Consider the following 25,121-nt stretch of genomic DNA (forward strand, 5'->3'; position numbering starts at 1 on the left):
AAACGAGAGTCGTCGTCTATCTCACGAACATGTCATCTATGTCGTACATCTCCCCAGATATTGCAGCCAGCATTCAAGAATGCTTGACCGTGACTTTGCAAGCTGTTTTGAAATTTTATCTTACAAGCATTGGAAAGAGCTATAAAGAAGTTAATTTGACAAATCTCTTCAACGTTGAAGTTGGAGAGGTTTGTGGCAGATCTCCATGTCTGATACCCATTTCAAATGCGAAGCAAACCTCCTACTGGGTTTGTGAAAGTGGAATTAAACACTCCTCCAGAAGACCTTTAATGTGGTTTTTTAACAAGGTATTTTCTATAAACCATCGCAGAATATTGTCTATTGCAATATGCATAGCATAAAACATATCTTTATCAAGGCATTATATATTTAAAATTTCTTTTCTTAGATGTATTTGGTATCATTTCTTTAAAGTATCTTGTTCAGTGCGCATAAACTACGTTCTGAATATCCAACTAAACTATGATGATTTCAGCGCAGCTGATGAGTCGCATATAGTAAAACAAACGCCCGTATTGCATACATATAATATGATTTTTTTAGTCAAATGGAAATAATGTTGAATTAACACTGTATTTAACTTCGTTCGCTTATCTTGAATGTAAATGGAGAAAAACAGAAGACAAACAATAATAATCCAGGGCAATTGAAAATTGTGACATTATTTTAAGTAATTATGACGTATAGAGATATATTGTAATATAAAATAAAGGAAACCATGACACACCCAAATATTTCATCATTGCATAAACCTTTTTTTCAGACACAGGAAGAATGCCCATCCAATTGTCAAGGTAAATTAATTTATTTCATCATTTTGTTTACAAAATTAGGATCCATTTATTTAGATAATTTACTATAACCAGCTATGGTGAATTTATATAACAAATTTTCCTAAACTTCTCAGTTTGAATCAAGTTATATCAATCAACGAAAATACACAACTAGTCAAGATACCAAGTCCAGTTTTATTAAAACAAAACCAAAAACAAACAATTGAAGATTATGATAGAATAGGGTATAAGAGTATAAGGTATGGGGAGAAGGTGGATTTGGTAAACAAAATAATGTATTCATACATTGTCGGGCTATACGTTTTTTTGTCATTGTTGAAGGCCGTATGGTTTCCTATAATAATTGCTTACGTCCATTTCATTTCACGTATCTGCGGTGTCTAAATGTTCGACGAAAGATTTTTCTTAAACTTAAGACCTCTTGGTCAATGTAATTTCAAATTTCAATATAAAAAACAAGGATCACATACCTTGTTTTTCGTTTCGTTAGAATAAAATTGAGAATGTAAATGGAAATGGAAATACAATGAAATTAACGGAGTTGTATTATAATGTGTATATAGGCATGATAGGGGAAAGTTTTATTTATTATAATGATCAAATAGCGTTGGAAATAACGAGTTTAATCAGATGCAGCCAATTAGATTTTTTTTTTTTTTAAATACAAACATGCATAAATAAGATTAACAAAGACGAGGATACGCGATACCAACATAATAATAACCGATTTTTTAAAAAATATGTATAGTATCATTTTGTCAACGCTGTATTAACCGGGACCATTAAAAACTCGATATTTGATTTATAACAATTAAAAACAATATAAGCAATTCAAAATAGATGTGGAACCCTGTCTAATCTAGAACGAATGGAGTTAAAGTCTTTTAAGTAATTTTCTTTGACTTGCAGTATATTTCTTTGCTTTTTTTTTTGGCATTAAAAATATCCCTAAAAATTAAATAGTTTATTTATGAATCAATTGATTATCTAGATAAAATGCAATTATTAGACAAATGGATACTACACACTCACAACTTTGTTACGACACTGTACGGTATAATAGCATTGTATAGGGTAGAAGTTGTGGTGACGTTAGAGTAGACATCAATACCGTCGCCGAATATTTTATGCTGAAAATCCAACGTCTACAGAATATAGCTTGAAGACTAGCACGGTTGCTCAGAATTCTTTGTTTTGACTAATGTCGTGGTTCCGTTAAGGAGACTCGAACCTACAAACACCTAATTTAAAAAAATCCTGAAAACTTGATATTTTTATTTATCACTTAAAGTGAGTGGATCCAAATTAAAAAATTTCATTGAAGCGTTTTAAATGTTTATTTAACAAGGTCAAATCATTTATAAATTAATGGATTAATGTATTAATTTACAGTAAGTATGTACATATTTAGTATACATATGATGTCTTAAAACTCATTTTAACACTTTCTGAAATTAATTAATTACTCTGTCATTCAAAACTAGCACCCGTATAGTTTACTTTCTAATACATCAAATTTGTAAGTGTATAATTAGATAGGAAGTAATTCACGACTTTTCTGTGCACTTCAAAGATTTTGAGGGCATTTTGGGGTGTCCTTATGTTTTCTTGGTGTATAATATGGACTGTTCATGACCGATAAAGTCATAGCGATACTTCAGCATGCCAAGTCAATTGTAAGAAGGAGATCAACAGAACGCATGGGCAAACACATGAACATGTCAGTTGTCATAGACTTGTTTTTGTTGGACTTTGAAAGGTAGTTCACAATGAATCCAAATAACACCTGCATGCTCAATCACTGTCCTGTTATCTTCTGCAATTATACTGCATGTCCATGTCTAAGTATCGTTTTAAACGAATATGTTAATCATGTTAAGAGCAAGGAATCATTTCAATAAGGGGTTTGGCGATTTTAACGGGGGCGTGGTTATTTAGTTTAGCGAGGCTTTACCACATTAGGGTGAAATATGATATGACTTATCTTAAATCGTTTCGCGACTGTTGTTAGCTATGCGAAACATTTGTTTTTTAATAGAGTTACGCATATTGAATATTCGAACACAATCTGAATTATCATTGTTCATGTTATGCTCCCGATGAACCTGTGTTTTATGATGAGTCTTATGTAGACAAACTGCTCGTCTGGCGTACTGAATTATAATCCTGGTTCCTTTGATAACTATAATGAGCTTGTTTCATCTTTTCACAATTCAGGTCTTGGACAATCTGACCTGACAATGTCACCAAGCGACCAACATCTCTCAAGACTTGCATATCAGCTGGATATAAATAGTTGTAAAGAGTTGATGGTTCATCTTGGGTTACAACTGAGTGATTGGAATGATATTGAATACAGCTACACAAGGATGCCTCATGTCATCAAATTCATGGCATTACATTTCTGGAGAACAAAAACCAGACGGGGTAAACCTACAAAATCATTTAATGACTTGTTGGATGCATTCAAGACAATGCGCGATGAAAGACATTTGCTTTGCAAGGTTTGGACAGTTTTTTTGTTTGTTTGTCCTTTTCTTTAATAGGTACAGTTTGTGTTAATCATAATGTTTTACTTCGATATGTTTAACTGTTTATTTTATTTCTATTTCTTTGTTAATCATTGCTTCTTTGGGAAAAAATTAAGAATTATGTCAATTGGGGATTGGAACAAAACTGTTGTTCCGTCCTTTGAGTGAATGTCCGTTATGATAAGGCGTTTTTTTTTTACAAATGTAAGAAATGTAATAATTTAATTACATACATCATAAGAGTAGTGGATGTTTGTTGTAGAATTGATTAGAATCATACTAAGTTTTGTTTTTAAGTAATTGAGAGAGAAAAAAAAACCATGTTTGCAATTATGATCTTGAAACATTTATTTACATATCGTGTCGATCGTTTCAAGCTTGATTGTTATGGAAAATAGTACATTAATTAATGTAAACATGATCTGTACTCTCTGATTAAGGATACGTGTCTTGCAAATTCAAAAACACCATGGTCTTTGTATTGTTTTGCCATGGCGTTGTCGCTTTACTTTCGATTTGGTGTCTTTCGTCTTTATTTTAATCATGATTTTGAAAGTTCTATAACAACAAATTCCAATGGATAACATCTGTATTTTCCTACAAGTATCGGGTACCAGTGGAGACAATCAGCCCAAACAAGTAGAGGTTTTAGATCTAGTTGAATAAATTGCGTCAGCGATACCATTTTATTGCACCACATGCGTATTTTGATAGTTAAGGACTTTTGGTGATTCTTGAGGCCGAAATATTTGAAAAACAAAATATAAATCAAACGTTAAAGAGCTGCACGAATTAAACAGGAGCTAATGTATAGTCAAACCAGGACAAGTAGTCAAGCTTTGCACAACATAAATATATCTTTTACAATATCTAACTAATACATGTGATAAACAGTTTCAGAGTTGTTTTAGCAAAGTTCTAATTGTTTTTTTAATATTTATCCTCCTTTTTTTAATTTTGTTTAAATTGTGAATTATTTTCGCATTTCCTTTATCATTGCGTTTTTATCAAATTGTTTTTGTTTCCGTTCTGTTGGTCACCAATACAGACATTGTACATCCTTTCTCGTGTAAAATAATAATAATACAATTAACAAAAGCTTGAGCGAAGCAATTATCGGTAATGTAACAGTAATGTATTTGTTTTAATAAACCCATAAAAGATACCATGATAATATGTTGTACACCAGAAGCGCGATTGGTTACCAAAGACTCATCGGTGACGCTCGAATTAAAACGTTTAAAATGTTTGATTTAAGATATAAATCAAACTGCAACTAACATGATTTATTTATGGAAAATATGCTATTAATTCTCACGATTTTCCTATGCTACACATAGATTCTTTTTTTGGTTGCATGTTGTAATCGTGTTTTAGTGTAAATTACGGATTTATTATCATACGCAGACAATATGTACTAACACAGTAACTCTATCGATTAGTTTTCTTTCAGGTGTTCAGAGAAGACACACATCTGTTAGGTAACACTCAGCATAATTAACCCTTTCCTGCATAACACGTATTTTTAAATCTTAAAAAATGAAAATGTCGGTATAATAGTGGTCTCACAGTCTTTTTATCTAGTTTTATGTTATTTATAATGAAAAATCGAAAAAAAAAGAAAAAAAAAAGATTAATGTACTAAAGACAAAGATTTCAAGCTATTAGACACTAAAATTCCAATTAAAAATCAACACATTTTTTATAACGGTTTCTTATCTTGAAATTATTTTAAAAGCATATGGTTTTATTTAACGATTTTACTCCGTTTCATTAACAAATTGTACCAATCTAATTAAAGAAATGTTGAACTTGACTCTAGAAAAATAAGGCGCTAAAAAGTTCGAATCAATTTCCTCTTACACATTACTTTGTCTAAAGCAGCACAATCGTAAATCATTCCGTGGAGTACACGTTTAATTTTTTAGTATCTTACTATTACAGGAATAAATATAAATTATTCGAAAAGTAATATTAATGTATCAGAAGAAAAATGTGACCAAAACAATGTTTGGGTTTGATTCAAATAGAAATGATAACAACTCGTAAAATATGTGTTGAAATATATTTAAATATCTCTTATTACGCCGCCCAGTATAAAAATATTCAAAACGAACGTCACCATCAACACGTGTCGTCTAATACGGCAGGTGTCCCCACATTACCAGGCATGACACATATCCCAAACATGACTCATTCGGATCATCATATTAGTGACAATATATATATATAGCTATAGTACACATACACAGCCATGTTCAATTCTCCTTAAACATGTTAAAAGCATTTTGGATTTTGATGACTCTGAACAACACTGTCTCATTTCGAAATGTGAAGCCAACGGCTGCAAAACTTCTGGAATTTTAATAAAAGATGCTCAATTCACTAGCAATGTAACTCAACAGTGTTATTTTACCAGAAGTAACGATGATCTGAATTGTAAATCTACTAATGTAGTCTACTGATTAGAGTGTAACCTTTGCGGTTAGGTATACGTCGGTGCAACGAAATGTATGCTAAACAAAAGTATGTGCGGCCATAGATCAGACATCGACACCAATGCAAGCGACATTCATTACAACCATTTTAATCAGCCTGATCATGCTATCGTTTTTATGACAGTTCGCAATATTGAAAACATATACCACAGGACTAACAGTCCTCATGTTACAACGCCTTTCCGTAGACAGCAAGAGGTCTGTATATCTCTGTGTATGGTATAGGTATTATATAATGTCCTTCCGGTTGCTCAGCGAATGTGATTAATCTTTTCAACTCTACTCCTCGACGTCGACACAGTCCTGATGATCGTCAAAATATATCCCCTTCTCTGCATTACGTATATTAGTGACTTGCTGCCATTTATACAATAGCCGTTAGGTATTCATCACATTCGCACGAACCTTTATTCGTTACCCCTTTCATAACATTATTCTCTGTTCAATTTATGCTTGGAAACCACTGATACAAATCCTCATTTAAATCATACAAAATCATTTTGGACTTTGAAAGTCACAGACTTTTTAAACATGTTCGCATTGGAAAAGATGAAAAAGAGAAAAGATCTTTTCTTAAACTTCCCTTTACCAACAAAGGTATCGATGGCGTCAAATTGGGAAATATCATTAATCATAAATTAATTCAATCGAAAATACCTCCTAATTTGAAAGATAAGTCTGCACCAATCATTTCTTATACCTCAATGTATAACAAACTAATTGCAACTAAAATTTTCAATTTCAACCACGTTTTGTTGGATCTCAATATTGACTACTTCAGGTCTATACCTCCTGATTGCACCTATGCTTGTTCCAAATTCACATATAATCCGGCTGGCCACATTATTTCCGGTGACTTCAACATAGTCAATAAAACTTCCATCACTGTTTTGGATGCCAAAACTTCATAAGTCGCTAACAAACAATAGTATATTGCTCGGACTTCCGAGAACTCCACGTCACCTCTTTCTAAATTATTAACATCTATTTTATCAGCATCAAAGCCTGACTTCAAAGTTTTTTGTGAAACTGCTTATTCTAGATGTGACGTGAATCAGATATGGATACTGGAAAATTCGAAATTTTGAGACAATATACGCATAGTCCCCTGTCAATCTCTTCATTTAGTCCCGATGCTAGAGTATAAAACATACATATACCTGGTTTAATGCCTCCGCAAGCCTTGACATATCTCGTAAGGTATCCGCAAGTGGACTGTTGTAAGTCCAAAAATCTACACCTATCCACCCAGTTTATTTCAAGTAACAGTGTCGTCCTTTTATTGTTGGAACGACTTTTTTCGAATCTACAGTTTCGGCTTGATCTGAAGAAAAAATAAATATACACTATATATAGTTTGATATTAATCACAATTTATATGAAAGTTAAGAATATTACAGCATTAGCTGTAATGGCAGCAAATGTCATTATGCATGCATTCGGATTTAAAGATATTTTTACGAATGACGATACTAGCAGAAGGTTTGATCATTATAAGGTTCACTCTTATTATTCAAATTTGCATTATAGAAAAGTTTGCGTCAACAAACCTAATTAATTATTAGTTTTTTTTTTGTCTACAGTAGTAATATATACGTCAGTTCACTAGAGTCTGCTTGCTACGTTTTGCGATCACTTTCAGGAATTAGTTGGTTAATACCAATATCTGTGTCACAAACCACTACCGACATCGTTTAGCAATCTTGGATCTGTAGATTCCAGAATACATGTTATTTAATAGATCTATATAGGAAGATGTGGTATTAGTGCCAATGAGATAACTCTCCATCCAAATAATAATTGATAAAAGTAAACCATTAGAGGTTAATGTACGGCCTTCAACACGGAGCCTTGACTCACACCTAAAAACACGCTATAAAGGGCCCCCAAAATTACTCGACTAAGTGTAAAACCATTCAAACGGGAAAACCAACGGGACGCCTTTAACTCAGAGGTTTTGGGCTATTGTTGGAGATCAAAATACTCGAAGCAGGATAAGGCGTCATTGTAGCAGGCCCAGATTAAACGCCAATGCATTTTTCACTGGGATGCAACCAAAACAATGATCATACAACTAGGTCGAATTTACAGACACATGTTATAAGGATAGAAAGTACTTACACTTTGCTGATTTTTTGTTCAGATGCACACTTTCCGACAGAGTGCACTAAGGTAGAGTCACTACGAGTGAACTTATTTTAATTCTACAAATTATACCAAAAGTGAAGTGGAATGCATGAAGATAGTATGTGTAAAGGACGCGAGGTCATTACAAGTACACAAATGTACGACACAGGAGCCATTACCGTAGTTGAAAGAACATACTAGGCAAATGTTATGTATTTATCACATCAAATATCACGACATTCCCCTTAACACATAAAGTTATGTATAACGGCCACGAAGTAGAATCTAACAGATTCTTTGACGAGGACGTTCTCCGATTTTGTTTTCAGACATACGTGGATAAATTGGAAATTTGAACGACAGTTCAGCATTCATTTCTCTGCGTTCGGAGATTGACCACAGAATGTACGAAACGTAAACATTAAAACACTTCTATTACAGACCGACAATGACCAAACATCCGTATCAACACACTCATTGTTCCGCAGATTATAGTTTCAATTCAGATAAAAAAAAAAAACGTATATTACAAGCAAAGTATGTTACCCTGAGCAATAGCGAGGGGTGAAATATCGGTCTAAAGGACCAACCAGTGGTAAAAGCTAAATATATGCAAGCCCCCATGAATTATTTCGATTCTAATAGGACAAAGACGGCAATTCTTTTGGATTGAAACGGTCTAGGTGGAGTCAAATAATTGCCGTTCCCATAAATAAACGCACTATTTATTCGTCGTAAAAGAAGGGGGCAAACAGAATTAGTGACAAGCTGAAACTATTTTCAATAACGTATTTAGATAGTTTTGAATGAATTTATATAACAATTTTCTTATATGTCTTATATGTATAAAAAAATGACTTATACCACATTTTAGGGTCTTTTGTTTACGTTTCCTTGTAGTGAGGATTTTCGGTTCCACAAGCGTGTTTTCCCAGTAAATTCGTACGTCATCTTTCTATGACGTCGGGTAACTCATTTATAAAAATGCATATGACGTGGGAGTGCGACCAAATCAGCCCAATCAATATATTCATATTTTACCACGGATGTGTACTCAAAGCGTTTAAAGGACGTCATGTTAGAATGCTTCTTAGATGCATTCAATAGTTCAACTGTCTTCTTGTATGCTTTTATTCACTGTTTAACGAATGAAAAGTAATTTCGGGCATCTGAAGTGCTTGTCTGAATACACTTTCTTTATTAACGATTACATTTATTACCGCCGAAATCCACTCAGATGAAAGAACAATACTCTTCGTTGTATCAAAACTGAGAAATAATTGGTATATTATAATCGGATAATAATTTTGATATCTAAAGATCGAAGACCACAAATGTTGTAGCTATAGATTTAAGACATAGGTGAATATGTAACGTATTGCTCAACCAATTGTTGATAGTAACCGTAAAACGCATTACGTTGACATTATAGGACTGATTTAGAGTTAAATGATTTGACATAATTAACTAGACCATTTAGTATATTTTATTCGGAAAGATAATTGGGTCAATACCCCTAATGCGTATCAAAATGAAGAAATTATAAGTTGTTTTTAAACAGAAAATATTTGTGTAGTGATGGTGATATTGGACATGTTTCTATTTTTAACAATTGAATGAGGTTTACCATTTAGTTGTGTTGATTTTGAAAGTAGAGGAACATAGAATAAATGTGCAAACACTACCATTTCCGCCTATGGAGAAACAACTACGAATATTTACCCATTTGTTTCTTAACATAATGACTCTGAGATGTGTTTTGTTGACCAAAAAAGCTAGGTGAATCAACCCTTTTATGTGGACTACCTTACTGTTTCAATGTTAATCGAATCGTAAAGAGCAACACATGCTACTGAATCGAAGCATATGGACAATCTTGTTTCCCGTTACTGCAAGTTATGTCAAATTTCAACTTTTAGGGTCATTGTATTGACTATCACATGTATCAGACTAAATATTAGAGTTATGTTCTTTTTCAATTAATACGATCTGTTTCAGTTATTTCTTCTCGTATTGCTTTTGCATTGTGTATGTTGTATCATATAGATATAGGAAGAAGATGTGATATGCGTGCCAATGAGACAACTCTTCATCCAATTAACAATTCATTAAAAGTAAACCATTATAGATCAAGTTACGGCCTTCAACATGGAGCCTTGGCTCACGACGAACAGCGAGCTATAAAGAGCCCCCCAAAAATAGTGTAAAACCATTCAAAAGGGGAAACCAACGGTCTAATCTATATAAAAACGAGAAAGGAGAAACACGTATGAACTACATAAACAGAGGCCAATCGCTGTAAAAATACTCGTCTCTTTGAAATGTCTCGTTTTGATAAACTGGTTAGCTAATACTTGTAGTTTATGTAAATGTACCACAGTGACAAGACAATTTACATTACATGAAGCTTATGAAATTTGTGGTAAAAGAAGGCGTTAATGTTTTGAGGAGGAACGATTGAAAGTGTCCTATTATAACTTATACGGTCGAATATGCTTTAATGTCGCACCGGTTACACTTAGAGTACATTCGATTCTCGCAGTAAGACTTTAGTACCTTGATTTGTTTTTATAAGCGACCTTTGAGATTAGGACATCGGTAAACTTATGTGGATTGTATTTAAGATTATTCTATTTCTTTGTCATATTTGAAGTTTCAAATGACACTGCTCCCAAATTCAGACCAGTTACTTGCATTTGTATGGAATAAACGTTCCATTCCATTATATCAACTCCAGGTTTATTTAAGCACTATTGTAAGCATGTATTTGTCACATATGATCATCCCTAAAGCTTAAAATTACGACGATAACTCGAAATTCGTAGCTTTATATATTTTGTGGGTCTATTCATTAACTATCGTGTCGCATTGTCCGTTATCATTTTTGTTGGTTGTTTTTAATTCATGTGTTATTCGTATGTGTTATAATGTAAAAAGACGCAGTGCATCACATGAAACTGATTTGTTTTTTCTTATTGTTTATAATACATGTTCATTAACATGTCTCCTTTAACACAACATAATTAGATCGCTGACTTTCTGATGACAGCTTTAAGGTGGCCCTTGGGTACAAACATTTCAGCAAAAAATTAAACCTTTATTTTTTTCATTACAAATTGTATCCATTACACTATTAGTTATTACCTTATGATATTGTATAAAAATCAATCCAAAAAATTGATTCGGTTTGGCCCCAGATGACTTTTAAAATGTTTCTATCATTAAAAAAGCTCCAAATTATCTCCCTTTGGTGCAAAAATGCCATTTTTTTGCATTTAATTTGAAATATCTTTTTTAACTCATCGGTGACCTATATTTTTTATTATGGTTTTCAAATAAGCTGTACATTAACTAAATAATTGTAAAATTTAAGCGATTCCTATAATTAGGTTATTTTTTTATTTCGATATTACCTTTATTTCTCATATTAGTTCAACAGAAAAAAAGGACATTAACAAAAATGTATGCTTCTCCCGGAGGCAGGTTGTGAGCTTTAATGAACGGTGACCCTCTTTTTTTTTTATTTCATTTTTCTTTTAAGTGTATGATAAAGTTGATTTATAAAAATATATAGCGAAATCCTATATTAGAAAAAAAATTGATTTATACCCAGGAGCTCCCTTAATATGTGTTCTGATTTTAATTTGATATCTGATGGATCTCTGCAAATGTAGTTTTAACCATACATTCTAACAGATATTGCAGACACCCGATTACAAGAAGTTCCACATGATAATGTTTTGAAAGAGTTGCCTAAAAACCTTGGAAACTGCGCCATACAACTCGGAGTCGAGCTAGGAGTTAGTATTAGTTCGATAGAGGAGACATTGACACGGTATCCAAGGGACATGTACGGTCAGATAGAAGACATCCTGAGAAAATGGAAAACTGCAGGAGAAGTGAAACCGACGATATACAGGTTAATGTTAGCTCTGGAACGTGCACATACTGGTGGGTTAGACTATTTAAAGGGTATATACATTGTATAGTGATTCGTGTTTATATTCCAAAAAATATGAATATTAATTATGAGAGGTCTCAAACAACTTCACAGTATACCGTGTATTTTTGTCAATCAAATTCAAATTAAAAACTATTTGATATAGTTCTACCGATATAACAAATAGATTATAAAGTTTGAAGGCAAACTAACTTTTTAGGTTTATGCATGTACGGTATTGCAATATCAGAACATGGAAAATGATACAATCAACCTTTTATTTTGAAGTATCTACTACATTTTAGTACTATATAAGTCAAACATTTTACATTTTTTGTTGTTTTATTCCACAGGAAATAGATTCAATATAGATAAGACAATTAAGAAATTAATAATTATAATGATTCATAAATGATAAAGTGCTGTTTATACCACTGGGTATATTTGATTCGAGTGTATTTATTAAAGGAAGAGCAGTGAAAAACTGAAAATCATTTTTTTTGTACAATCAGAGATTGAGAAACAGTATTTATGCTTGTGTTGATTTTTCAAAATATTTATTAAGGGAAACGTATATGCTTTTAACGTAGACCCTGTTGTACAAAGTTGTGATGACACATGTACCTGAATTGTTGTTCTTTTCAACTATAATTGTGTGTTGTATAAGTATAAATGAAGTTATATGTAAACAATATGTAATTTCATCATCCAGTTGGTCTTTAGACAATCGTAATGAACCTCTGTTATCATATGTGTCTATTAAGGTTTTTAAATTTAAATTTCGATAAAGTTTATGTGTATAATAAAAACTAATCAATTTAAATCATGCACCTATAGAAACCATATTTTACAAAATCATAAGACATACTAATAACACGAAGGTACAAGTTGTACAGCAACATATTTGCAATTGAACAACACATGTTTATTTAGTGCAACGCAACACATAATGCTTAAATCGCTTATGTCATCTTACAGTACAAAGCAAAATCTAAAACCCGAACTGCTTTAGGTTCATAATGAAACTTAATTCATGCTGTTCTTGTCTCTTTCATACTGGTGTCAATGTTTTTTTCAAAGCATGCTCGGTTTTATATCTGATTAGAATGAGCACTAAACATTGGTACTGTTTAAATTGTTTGTAGCTTTATCCTTTCCGATACACTGTTTGTATAAATTGAAATATTAATAAAATAATGGAAACTGGTAAATCATTTTCATTAGTCATTCAGGTTTTTAAAGACACTATATTAAACTGTTTATTTTCTTTTATCATTAACGGACATCAATTCGATTTTCACCGCATCTTATCGGATTCATTTCCTCCTTCATTTGTAGAACTTCTTCTTTTCAAGTTGTTTTCTGTCATCAACATGGTGCAACTGTTGCGTTCGACCATTAAGAACATTGGTGTATGCATTGTAATTTAACTTTCTAAAGAAATTACATTTACTTAGAAGGTCTAAGTATTTGATCTAGTTTCTCTAATTGTTGTGCTTTTTTTACATGTCTTGTTGCAGTCGTGAAATATACATATATCCAATATGCATAACTTTGATAGCTTGTTCTAGTGATACGTCTTTTTCGGTTTATCATGTTTTATTAGTTGAAATGTTTCGGAAATAAGAATGTATTATCCTCGAGCATCACTTATGTGATTTAATTTGTACAAACACGTTTCCAGTGCGGTACAATCTCAATTAGTTTAAAGAATATGTATTCAGATAAATAATTACTAAATGATGGTATAAAATTGAAATTAATATTTAGGAATTTAGAAACAAGCACATTTGCTTTAACACATCTGTACTTTTACCATAATTACAACTTGAAAAGAGGCGAAATAACCATTTTTTCAAAGACTAGTATTTATCTTCAATCGTTTCTTTTATTCTTATTCCAATGTGCTCTTTTTGGAAGTCTCGAAAAATTGATAACCGTAAACCAATAATTTTGAACATTTGGGTTATTCTTTTTATACTCATATTTAAGTAAAAGACTTCAAACACATTGGCGAAGGATCGAAATACGAATACTGCTTCGTGTAAATAAAAGCCAGCTTTCTGTTTTTGTCTTTATTGTTATAGTTATATCGTTGTTAATTTGTGTAATATGAGGACTTAACAAACAACGTGTAAATAACACCAATCAAGTAATAAGTATATATTTGTGTACAACTACAACGAATAAATCACAAAACCTAGTTTTAAAGTTGTTTAGCCAACTACATATATTTGTATTATAGCCTGAATATACAATAGATGTTATTTTAAAAATAAATGTATATGTTTTGAATCTTTTTTTTGTTGCTAAATTGCTAATTTTATATATATATTGTAAGAAGATAAATATGTATTTGACTGTAACAGCTCCATCATTATCAAAGCAGACGAATGTTGATTGTATTTCTAGCATAATAGATATATTGATAAAAAATGGATAAATGCATTACGAATTTCCTGTTTCGTTTTAAATTAATAGTAAACTGTTATCCATTTTCGAAAATTGACAACAAACATCGAAATTTTTTGAAATAAAAACTTAAAACATCCAAAACTATTGATCGTGTTCAAACCTTAGGTAATCGCATTCATTAAAAGAAGCATAACCGTGTGGCCACTTGGTGAGGTTTTTATAATACGCATCGTTCATCCGTCATGCAATTGATCACCACGTTAAACTGTCATGATAGGGAATAGGACTCAATAGGTCAATCATAATCCACAAGTGCTTGTATTTCATATTTACATATCAAATGAACTGTACATGAATGATACCATAGAAACACAGATGGATAACTTTAAATTATAATTCATTTTTTTATCAATTGGGGTTTATATTTGTTATTGGAACATTTTGCAATATTTCTTAAGATACTTTTCAGATTTCTTTAAGTATCGCAAATAATCAATTATCTTTTTAGTAATAAATGAACAGGACTGACATGATACATATAATTTAGTTAGATTGGGTGTTTATATTATAATCCATGGAAATTTCTGATAATTTGACAAAATGAAGTGCATATCATGCTTTAAAAAAAAAATAGGTCACGGGGCTTACTTTCACGCTACAGGTATTAAAAAATTGACAGATTTTGTGTAGATTATGCATGGAGAGCCTAATGTTCTGCCATAAAATAAAAATTACACCATAGAATTTTGAGATTAAATATGAGAAGTATGCCCTAATATTATGCTTTCAGATAAGAAAAAGAAAAAAAGGGGTCATGGGATCCGTTTTCTTGCTGCATAATAAAATAATAAAATTCCTAATACATTTTATTGTAAAAGTAACGTGATCTGAATTATCTGCCCTTACTTTTGAGTTGCCTCTCCTTGTGTGACAAAGTTGGAAAAAAAATAATCAAACAAGAAATTATTTTTTTTGTAAAATACAACCATGAAACTGATAAAACATGTCATTTTCGATATTGAATAGACAATTCTGACACATGAATTCCCTACTACTCTCAAGATTTTGCACATTTTATTAAAAATCTAGACCGAAAGTTTTCAGGTATTTCAAAATCCAAGATGGAGGAAGACCCCAATCTGCCTTAAACGTTACAATGACGAATCAATACACTGATGAGATGTCTTAACGTCCGACAATCATTTTCTGAAGTGTCCCCCCTAGTTCGTTATCTGGATTCAAATGATGACAATAACATTAACTGGGCAAATCATGCATAGCTCGAAATTGAATTTCGGGATTGGAACATAGGTATAAATAAATTTGTTTGCACATATCTTGTTTTACCTATTTCCTGATCAATTCATATCATATTGTATCGTAAGACTTTGCATCCGTATTCCACAAATGTGTTATGTCATTCGTGATTTTAACAACCTTTGACACAGCAATGTAGGACAGGAAACAAAGAAAGATCATAAAACTAAATGGATATTTCTATGATATCATGAGTATGTCCTTTTGCAATATATTTGAATTAGAGAAATACAATAACTGTTAAAGATAAGTTGAGTGGAAGATTAACGTATTGTGAATTAACGTATCAATTTTAATCAAATTGTTTACTTTATTACAACCCTCCTGAAATGTTTTTTTTTTGTTTTGTTAGATATATTAAATATGACATCAAATGTAATGGTATATTGATTAACACCATCCATATGTATGGAATAATGTTTTTTTTATATTTCTTTTTCCTTGATAATTTATCATATTTTTATACCTATCATTTTGCAATAAAAGTGTGGCTTCTACTTAGTCTTATTATTTTTAAAATTGTCTCTAGTAAACTTAAACATCATTATACAACATATTTAATCTCAAGACACATGCTAAAAAACCATAGCTCCGAAGTCTAAAATAACATACCTGTAAGCAAATTACTTGGTAAGCTCTTTTAACACTACATAATATGAAAATTAAACAAAAAAACAAAGAAGGCTATACTTTGTTAATGAATATTCAAGTTAGGTTACCCGCTGTATTCTATAATATGTATAATCTTGCACTGATATTTGGCATCGTGTTTCTTTTTTTCATTAAACAACTACAAGGCAATGACTATATAAAGATTACCAAAAACCGATATGTGTTAGCAATATGTGTATCGCTGTACCATCTATTTTCTCCATTGTTTATCATACCAAAATTTATAGAGGAAAAATGTAAAAAAAAATGTGTTGCAATGTTGTTTTTTTTATTGTGATTGTTAAGCTTGGATAATTATTCAGACACTTATATCACATGATACCCGAATTCTTTATGTGGTACTCTAGCCGCGCGTGTCGTGTACTAATACGTCAAACTTACCAGAGACACTTGATTTAAACTAGATGAAATTTAAAGTCAAATACAAAGTTGGAGAGCATGCGAAACAAATCTATCAAAACGTTGTGCAAAATACGGGATATGCCATAGATGTCTTGAATATTTAGTTTTTCCCTCTTAATTGTGTTGATGATTTTGTCGTTGGAATACTGTCGGAGTCTCAGGTTATTAATTGGATTGTTTTCTTGTGTTTAATTATCCAATAATGGGAAATGAAAACTTGTTTACACTATTGCTTAAATATGAATTAAACCTACAAAATAACCACAGTGTGTATTCATATCAAATATTGATTGATTGGAGTTTGCTCTACACATCACAAAAAGGCTATATCGCGACGATATTCAAAATGAATTGAAACCAGTTTAGATGGAAGATTGTTCAAAGTATATATCTAAAACAAATTAAATCTTCACACTGATTTGAAATCAAAAGTAACAATACATGTTGAAGTCACTCTTTGAAAAATAAAAGGTAATATACGTTTGCCGATGTTATAATTCCGTAAATACAATTCAAAAATACAAACAAAATGATACACTGCTTCACATTTTATAAAATCTAAACTGTTTTGCTATTCCAAACATTACCGTCATTATTATTATTATTATTTATAGTGCTTATATAGCGCTTATCTAAATACACATTTACTCTAAGCGCTTTACAGTGCATATAAAATAAACAATGATACAAGTACATATATATAAAATGATAAATAAACACAATTTAAAACAACAACAAAAAAATATATATATTTGTGTCAATGGCTCAATAGAATCAAAATAGAGACCGTAAAAAAAAGTATTACTCAAAATATGAAAATTAAAACTTATTCATCAAATATAATTTTAAAATATAGATAAATTTCAATTTAAAAAATAAAAATAAAAATAAAAAATAAAATCAACAGAAGGGCTTCAATTTCAAGGAAATAAAAATGCAATAAAAAATAAGTCAGTATGAGAAATGACTAAAAATAAAAAGAGTAAAGGAAATAAAAATGCAATAAAAAGTAGGTATGATATATTAAAATATATACTGAGATCAAATAAAAGTCTAAGTACTGTCCGATTATTAATCATGTGGATAAGCCTGTCTAAAAAGATAAGTTTTAATGCTTTTCTTAAATTCATTCACAGTTTCCGTGTTTCGCAGTCCTTTCGGTAAGTCCATTCCATAAAACAGCGGCAGCTCTATCAAACCGTCTCTCTCCATATGTTTTTGTTCTTACTGTTGGTTTGACTAATAGCATATTGTTTTCAAACCGAAGAGTTCTTGTTGGCTTGTAAATGTTAACCAGTTCTTGAAAGTATACGGGTGCCTCTTTTTCAGAGCTTTAAACACATAAAGCAACACTTTGTATTTGCAACGAAATGTTATTGGCAGCCAATGAAGTTGTTTTAAAATTGGAGTAACATGTTCGTTTTTCTATTTCCTTGTGATTTATTTTGCGGCGGTGTTCTGTACACGCTTTAATCGTTGGATTGCATCTGCCGGATTTCCATATAATAATGCATTTCCGTAGTCCAAGCGAGACGTCACTAAAGAGCAAACAAGTGTCTTTGCTGCATCCTCTGTAATGAATGGACGAATTCGACCGATATTTCTGATTTGGTAGAAACAAGATGATTTCGAGGTCGCACTGATATGTTGGTCTATCTCCAATGTTTTGTCAAAATAAACACCAAGGTTTTTAACGCATGCTGAATCACTAACGATGTTTTTGCCAAAAGTGAGGTGACAGTCTGTGAACTCTTTTACTCGGTGTTTCGGAGAGAAAATTATCAACTCGGTTTTATCTTCGTTCAATTTCAGCTTATTTGAACACATCCAAGAGCTTATGTCCGCCATACATGTTTCAAGTCGAGCGGATATATTGTTCCAATTGTCGAGCGGTTTAATTACGAGATACACCTCAGTGGTAACACATATCATGTCGTTTACAAATTTCACCTATGGGTTTCAAGAAAATGCAGTAGAGTTTCGGTCCGAGGACAGATCCCTGTGGAACGCCATACTTCAGATGAATATCGTCCGACTGAACAGAGCCGATTGCAATACGATGTCAAACTACTCAAAATGGTTCGATCGTAAAGAGCAATTTATAAAACAGACAAATTTTCTGATACCGTACGATCTGATATGTTTTCTGGTCCTTATCAAGAATTTTCCTCTCTTGATTTATTTCATAAACACACGGTATCGGTCGATTCTATGCGTGTTCATGACTATACATGTTTAGTTTCGACATCAGTAGTTTTTTCTCCAACTGCAGTACCATTGTTTGTGTATTAAAAGCATACAGTGTAAATGAAGTTCTAATTTCAATGCAATTATGCACATAGCGTAAAGCCATACCAATACAACCATAACAAAGAGATACAGTTGATTATCATTGTCAGTCAATCCATTTAGAAGTTGAGGAGCATCGGCTTGTAAAATACATTGCTTTAAAACTTGCCTATACCGTACATGTATCGACCGATTATAAAGCTCCACCGATAATAAAAATACACTTAATTGACGTGTCAATCGTTTTTATGTCATTACATGGATTCCCTATTACTGCTCTGGTGGTACTCACTGGAACGACACGTCTACCAACATTGGAATCAAACCAGTGGGTGTACATGATGATTAAATAAACCAAGTGTATAATTGTGTTCACCCAGATAAAAGACGTATCAGTACCACTTGATACAAACAGTTAAGGGCATGATATGAGAAAGACACTACCTTAAATGCCAGCTTTATACCAATACTATGTCCTATAGATTGATTGATTGTTAGTTGCTTAACGTTCAGTGACAAATAGTTCATGCATGTTCAGGACGAATCTCCGACATCCAGTTTTTGTCTAAAATTAAATAATAAGTTCAGAAGTATGGTATTGTTTTGTTTTGACGCGTTGCAGTAAGGCGAAATTATGATCCAGTTTGTTTAATATATGTTCGTCAGTTCTTATAGTGAAAATCCAAGTGCAGAGAACAAAACGCTAAACTGGACAATGATATACCGAGGGAAATGCATCTCTGTTGTGTTGATACTACAAACCTAATTCCCAAAATAAATACAGATAGAAAATGTTCTCCTGACTTTGATCTCAAATAGTATCATTTATACTTGTCAAACACATTAAACTAGTTACGTCAGAAAATTAATAATGCTATTTGAATCAAGGTTCAAAAACGAGTTACCTAATTGGTTTCGTTTTAAAATAGCATAAAATAAAAATTGCAATCAAATAGCTCTAAACCATTTCTCTAAAAAAGTAAAGTTTGCTTTTTGGCACTTTACACGTTTTAAAAAGAGGATATATGAATTAAGAAGTGCGTAACATCATAATTTTTTCTTGTTCTTTGTGAAATTGGCCAATGTCTTGACGTTAGCAGGATGTTATTACAATGAATACCTTGCATGATTAAAAGAACAGATACAAAGATAGACATGGTAGAAATCTCAAATCATCAGTCCAATAATAGCCCCCAACATGGTTAACCTAAACACGACGAACTTTGAAACAACAATAGCTTTACACAAAACTTAAGAACACCTTTTAATATTGATTTAATGCATCTTTCTGTAATATATGCATTCAAAATGTGAGGGATTTTATTTTTACAGTAAATCAAAATAGCCTTGATGAAGAAGATCTTTCTAATGTTATCAATTTTTTAATTCTATATTTTGTATGATCGAAAAAGTACATGTTTTAATAATGGCAATTACATGTATTGCAACATTGTTATTGTTTCTCGCAATGTTACAAATATTTTAACAACGTGTTGCGTTCATTATATAACTCGGTTGCATTTTCCATATTCGTACATACTATCTAGATTATACGTAAACGTATCATTTGTCCTGTTACGAGATAAATAAAAAAAAAAACTCTCGCACTATCATTTGTTTTGTTATGAGATAGTTCATAACCGAGATATATCTAAACAAATAATATGTTTTATAATAAGCTAAATCGTTATCCAGATGCATCTGAACGTATCATTTGTTTTATTTTGTTATGTGATAGATTGTTATCGATACTTGTGTTTTTTAAAAGTGAAGAGTTAGACACATAACACAAGCTTCATGCATAATTGCATCAGACAGTCAAAGTCATACACGTTCAGGATAAAACAAAACACATTATTAATGAAAGTAGCAACATGGTATTTTATCGGTGTTCAATAGATAAAGGAAGATGTGGTGTGAGTGCCAATGAGACAATTCTCCATCCAAATAACAATGTATGATAGCTCCGTGTTGAAGACCATACTTTGACCTATAATAGTTTACTTCAATTAAGTGTGACTTGGATAGAAAATTATCTCATTGGCACTCATACCACGTCTTATTAGGTATATGAACTAATCAGATAGATACAAATAAAAATACATATAACAAATAAAACACAGAGTGGACGTGAACGGTTACTTATACAACCAAACCCAAAACGAAAAGTACAGATCTTAAAGTACTCGCCGAAAATTCACAGCCAGTTCAAAGCCAATAACAACCAACAAAAAAGTCATGCATCTTACACTTAAATATGAATTAGAACAAACCCAACATCCAATTTATCTAGTTTAAAGACGCAATAAACAGCCAGAGAAACATGACCTCGTGTACTGCTAAGATCCATTTATCGACGGATACGCACACAATGTTCACAGTATACTGCATATCAACAGATCAAGTATCCGATGCAAAAAGTTAAATCTACGAAATTGTCACCATGCAACGTTCACAAAATGTCAATTCTTGAAAATAAGCAATTATAATAGGTTACAGTATCATGGATTGATTGGGAGTCGGTTTAAATATTTTTTTCTATGATTCAATGTACATTCAAAAGTAAATTAATGAAAGTATATGATAAATAAGGATACATCTACAAAAGATTGAAATTTATATTGATCATAAACAATGTGAAAATTGGTGCAATTTTGGAAATTCTAGTATTGCATGCGTCCCTTGTTCCTGAAATTGGTACTTTAATGGAACTTATCAGTGGTCCTTCCTGTTTACTTGTAGTTGGTACTCAATTGCTTTTCTCACTTTTGCTGTTCAAGCTCAAGCGAGAAAATTAATTTCGTTGGGATGATCAACGATACTCTATAATGACAGAACTCCATGAAGAACATTGATTGAAAAAGGGTTTTATATCCATTGAACATAAAACAATGTCCTAAGTAAATCATGAGACATGGTAGCATTTTTGAAGCGGGAGTTGCATCGGGCTTTCATAAATCTGTTGTAACACGACAACGAAAATGCTTGAAGAAATTAGGAGAGATTACGTCCTGCGTATCTTGGTCTTTGTCGTGGCTTGGAGACTACATTTATGATGTGTTGAGGTGTATTTTCTACTATACAGGGGAAACTCTTATGCCATTGGAAGCAATAGAAACAGTGATTGATATTTTTCTGTGCTCAACGGTTCTTTATAACTCTGACACTCTCGAAATGGGTTAATATCCCTAATGCTCCTCTAATTGAGAAACACGAAAGTTGTGTGTAAACAAAAAATACCTGTGTAGTGATATTCGACTCGAAAAGGGCACTGACTTCTTATGAAAGCATTTAATATTGATTAAATGTAAGTGGATATAACACACTAAAGACATGTTATGTCATTATAGTTCCAGTCACTAATACCCGTTATACAGAATAGCTGATAATCAAGGGAAATAGCTCTTCGTACGAGTATAATTTGACCCATGTGTTTTAAACCATTATTTGACTAGTCCATTTATTAGCAGCTGGTCACTTAAGTATGAAAATAAACAGAGACACATTCGACACATTCCCCATTTCCGTTCTCAATTTTAAACTTATTAAAAAAAAGATATAAAATTTTGTTTTTACCTTTTTATGCACAGAAACAAGTTGTTTATTTTTTTTAGGGATTAAGGGGGACGGTCAAACCTTTTAACCTTTTCAACTATTAACAATGCATCAAGCTACTACTGATTGTTCCTAATTAAAAAGGTTAAAATTAAGACTGATTATTCACAAGGGAGAAGCAATTTGCAATTTTGACATAAAATTTTCAAGAGTTTGATGTTTTCTCTCTCAGAAATAATGCAGTTTGTAATAATTTGAAAAAAAAACCGCAACCTGAATGAATTTTTTGTGTAATTTCAGTTTTACACGCATCATGCCAATTTAATATGAGACAGCAAATTAAAGGTTTTTAAAAGTTCTGAATTACTGGTAATCATATTGTTATATTAGGCAAACTCTAAATGGTTTATTTTTGGTATTTACGCAATTGAAATTACAGTCAGAGTTTTGAAAATATGCCAATATGTAAACTATTGCTATTGCCTTGTTATTGTAAAATATGCTTATTTACTGATCTTTAATCCTCATCATTTCGAATTAAACAACTGTTCGGTATCTAATAATGCAATCTGCACTTTGAATTATTTTATTCTGTAGTTTTTAAATGACAACATATTACGACTGATGTCATTATGTTGACTTAAAAAAAAATCGTATTGTATTGGAAAAAAAGTTTCACTGAAAAACATTAAAAACAATATTATTATAAAAAAGGAAAAGCTTTGAAAATTTTAACTTCATTGTGCTTTAATTATATGATTAATATAACATCCGCAGCAGTTTAGAGTGGTTTCGACAGTTGAAAATACCAGATTTTCATTGGTAAACATAATTTAGTATGTTGGTGTTTTTTCAATTAAATCTGCATTTGTGCATAATTTCTCAGTCAAAATGCACTTTAGACATGTAAATATATTTAAATGTTAAAACTGGGTGCTTATTGTAATTGAAGGTTAAAATCAGATGTTTATCCATATTTTGACCTGTGCAGGAATACAAGAAGAAATCAATTATACTTACACATTGTATTCCGAAATAAAAATATAGCGACACAAGGGTCAATATCTTAAAGTGGTGAACAAACTTTATTGTTTTGAGAATTGAACAAAAATACACAGATCTATTCAGAAAGTCATACCGATGAAGGTGACACAAGAATATTTGGAAAATCAGAACTATGGATTTCAATATGGTGTCAATATCCCTCATGCAAGGAACACTCAAATTATGTGTAAACAAAAAATCTCTGTTAGTGATACTGGACATGTTTTTATATTTTACAAGTGACTGAGCTTAAACCAGTTTTGTTGAACTGATAAAAAGAGGACCATATAAACTATACTGTCACATAAAATTAGAAACTTACAGTAGTAAAAATATGCCTTAATGAAGATGATGGAGATGACAGGTCCTTAGTTATTTGATTAATTAGTCTGTTTCATGAAATCATAAGTTTGTCAAAACGGTCATTTTCAGAATTGACGACTTTGTACTAACATGAAGAATAACTTCTAGGCTTACCAGTATATCATGTAAACTGCAATTACTGAATACGTTATAAAATATTAAAAATCATTGTACATCGTCTATAATAGTTGCACCATCCTACTTCTTGTGTTATCTTGCATACTAAAACATCAAACAACAATGTTTTGTTGTATTATTGTCGTTTTCTAGATGATTTAATGCGTATTGTTCATTTTCAAATTTAGCTTTTTCATTATTGTTTTGCGTATTATTGTTTTAGTTTAATGTACATGTACCATATAATTTAATAATAGACAAACTTGTTTTTATATTGTTTATATGGCTGACCTTTAAATTTACGACACGTTAAATGATAAGCTGGATTCCATTATACCGGAACCTTGTACTGTTTGGCTTTGAGCGTTCCTGAAGAAGGTAAATTCAGAAAAGTGCTTCGGACGCATGACATTGTTAAACGTGTTATTTTCATTGTTTTGTGTAACAAATAGATGGAGAGACACAACAACTGTCCAACTTGAAGTCACTTGTCTTCGTTCAGTATTATTCCTTTAATTTGACGTCAAATGGTTTTAAAGATAAGTAAACTGGTGGTGAAAAGGGACAGATTTTTATGTTGAATGTTCCGAACTGAAAACTTGTGTACATAACAACCCTGTGATTCATATTGAAAATGATAATTTAAACGCAAGTGTTTAAAATGTATGTGTGTGTGTGTGTTTGTGTATAAGTAAGAACAAATTATATGAGAAATATCATATATGTAATGTGTTCGATAAGGAAAATAAAACAACAAAAGTAAAATCAACTCAACAGTGGTGTATCAATGTCAAAAATTCGCTAACGACAAATATAGATTAAAAGATAACTCCGGAGGAACTTGATACAACTCTAAAAAGAGCGATCTAACCGGTGGGATTGATTTGGTATGCATCTCCTGCTAGGCATGCTTCCCTGTCATGTCAATTCACATTAAAGTTGTCACAAGCGGTAATTAAACACAATTGTTTTTATGATAATAATAATTATAATATAGAAGACTATATTGGTTTAGTAGAGATTTCAAATAAAATGA

The 25,121-nt window shown here is 31.6% G+C and overlaps 1 long non-coding RNA gene across 1 annotated transcript; it reads left to right on the forward strand.

Annotated features, from left to right (window-relative positions):
• Nucleotides 1-207: 207 nt before the first annotated feature.
• LOC134682173 (uncharacterized) lies at nt 208-3,150 on the forward strand. Its single transcript, XR_010100816.1, has 3 exons — nt 208-308; nt 785-815; nt 3,033-3,150. It is a non-coding gene; the product is annotated as an uncharacterized LOC134682173 (long non-coding RNA).
• The last annotated feature ends 21,971 nt before the right edge of the window (nt 3,151-25,121 follow it).

This window comes from Mytilus trossulus, chromosome 8, assembly GCF_036588685.1.
Source record: "Mytilus trossulus isolate FHL-02 chromosome 8, PNRI_Mtr1.1.1.hap1, whole genome shotgun sequence".
Taxonomy (NCBI): Eukaryota; Metazoa; Mollusca; class Bivalvia; order Mytilida; family Mytilidae; genus Mytilus; species Mytilus trossulus.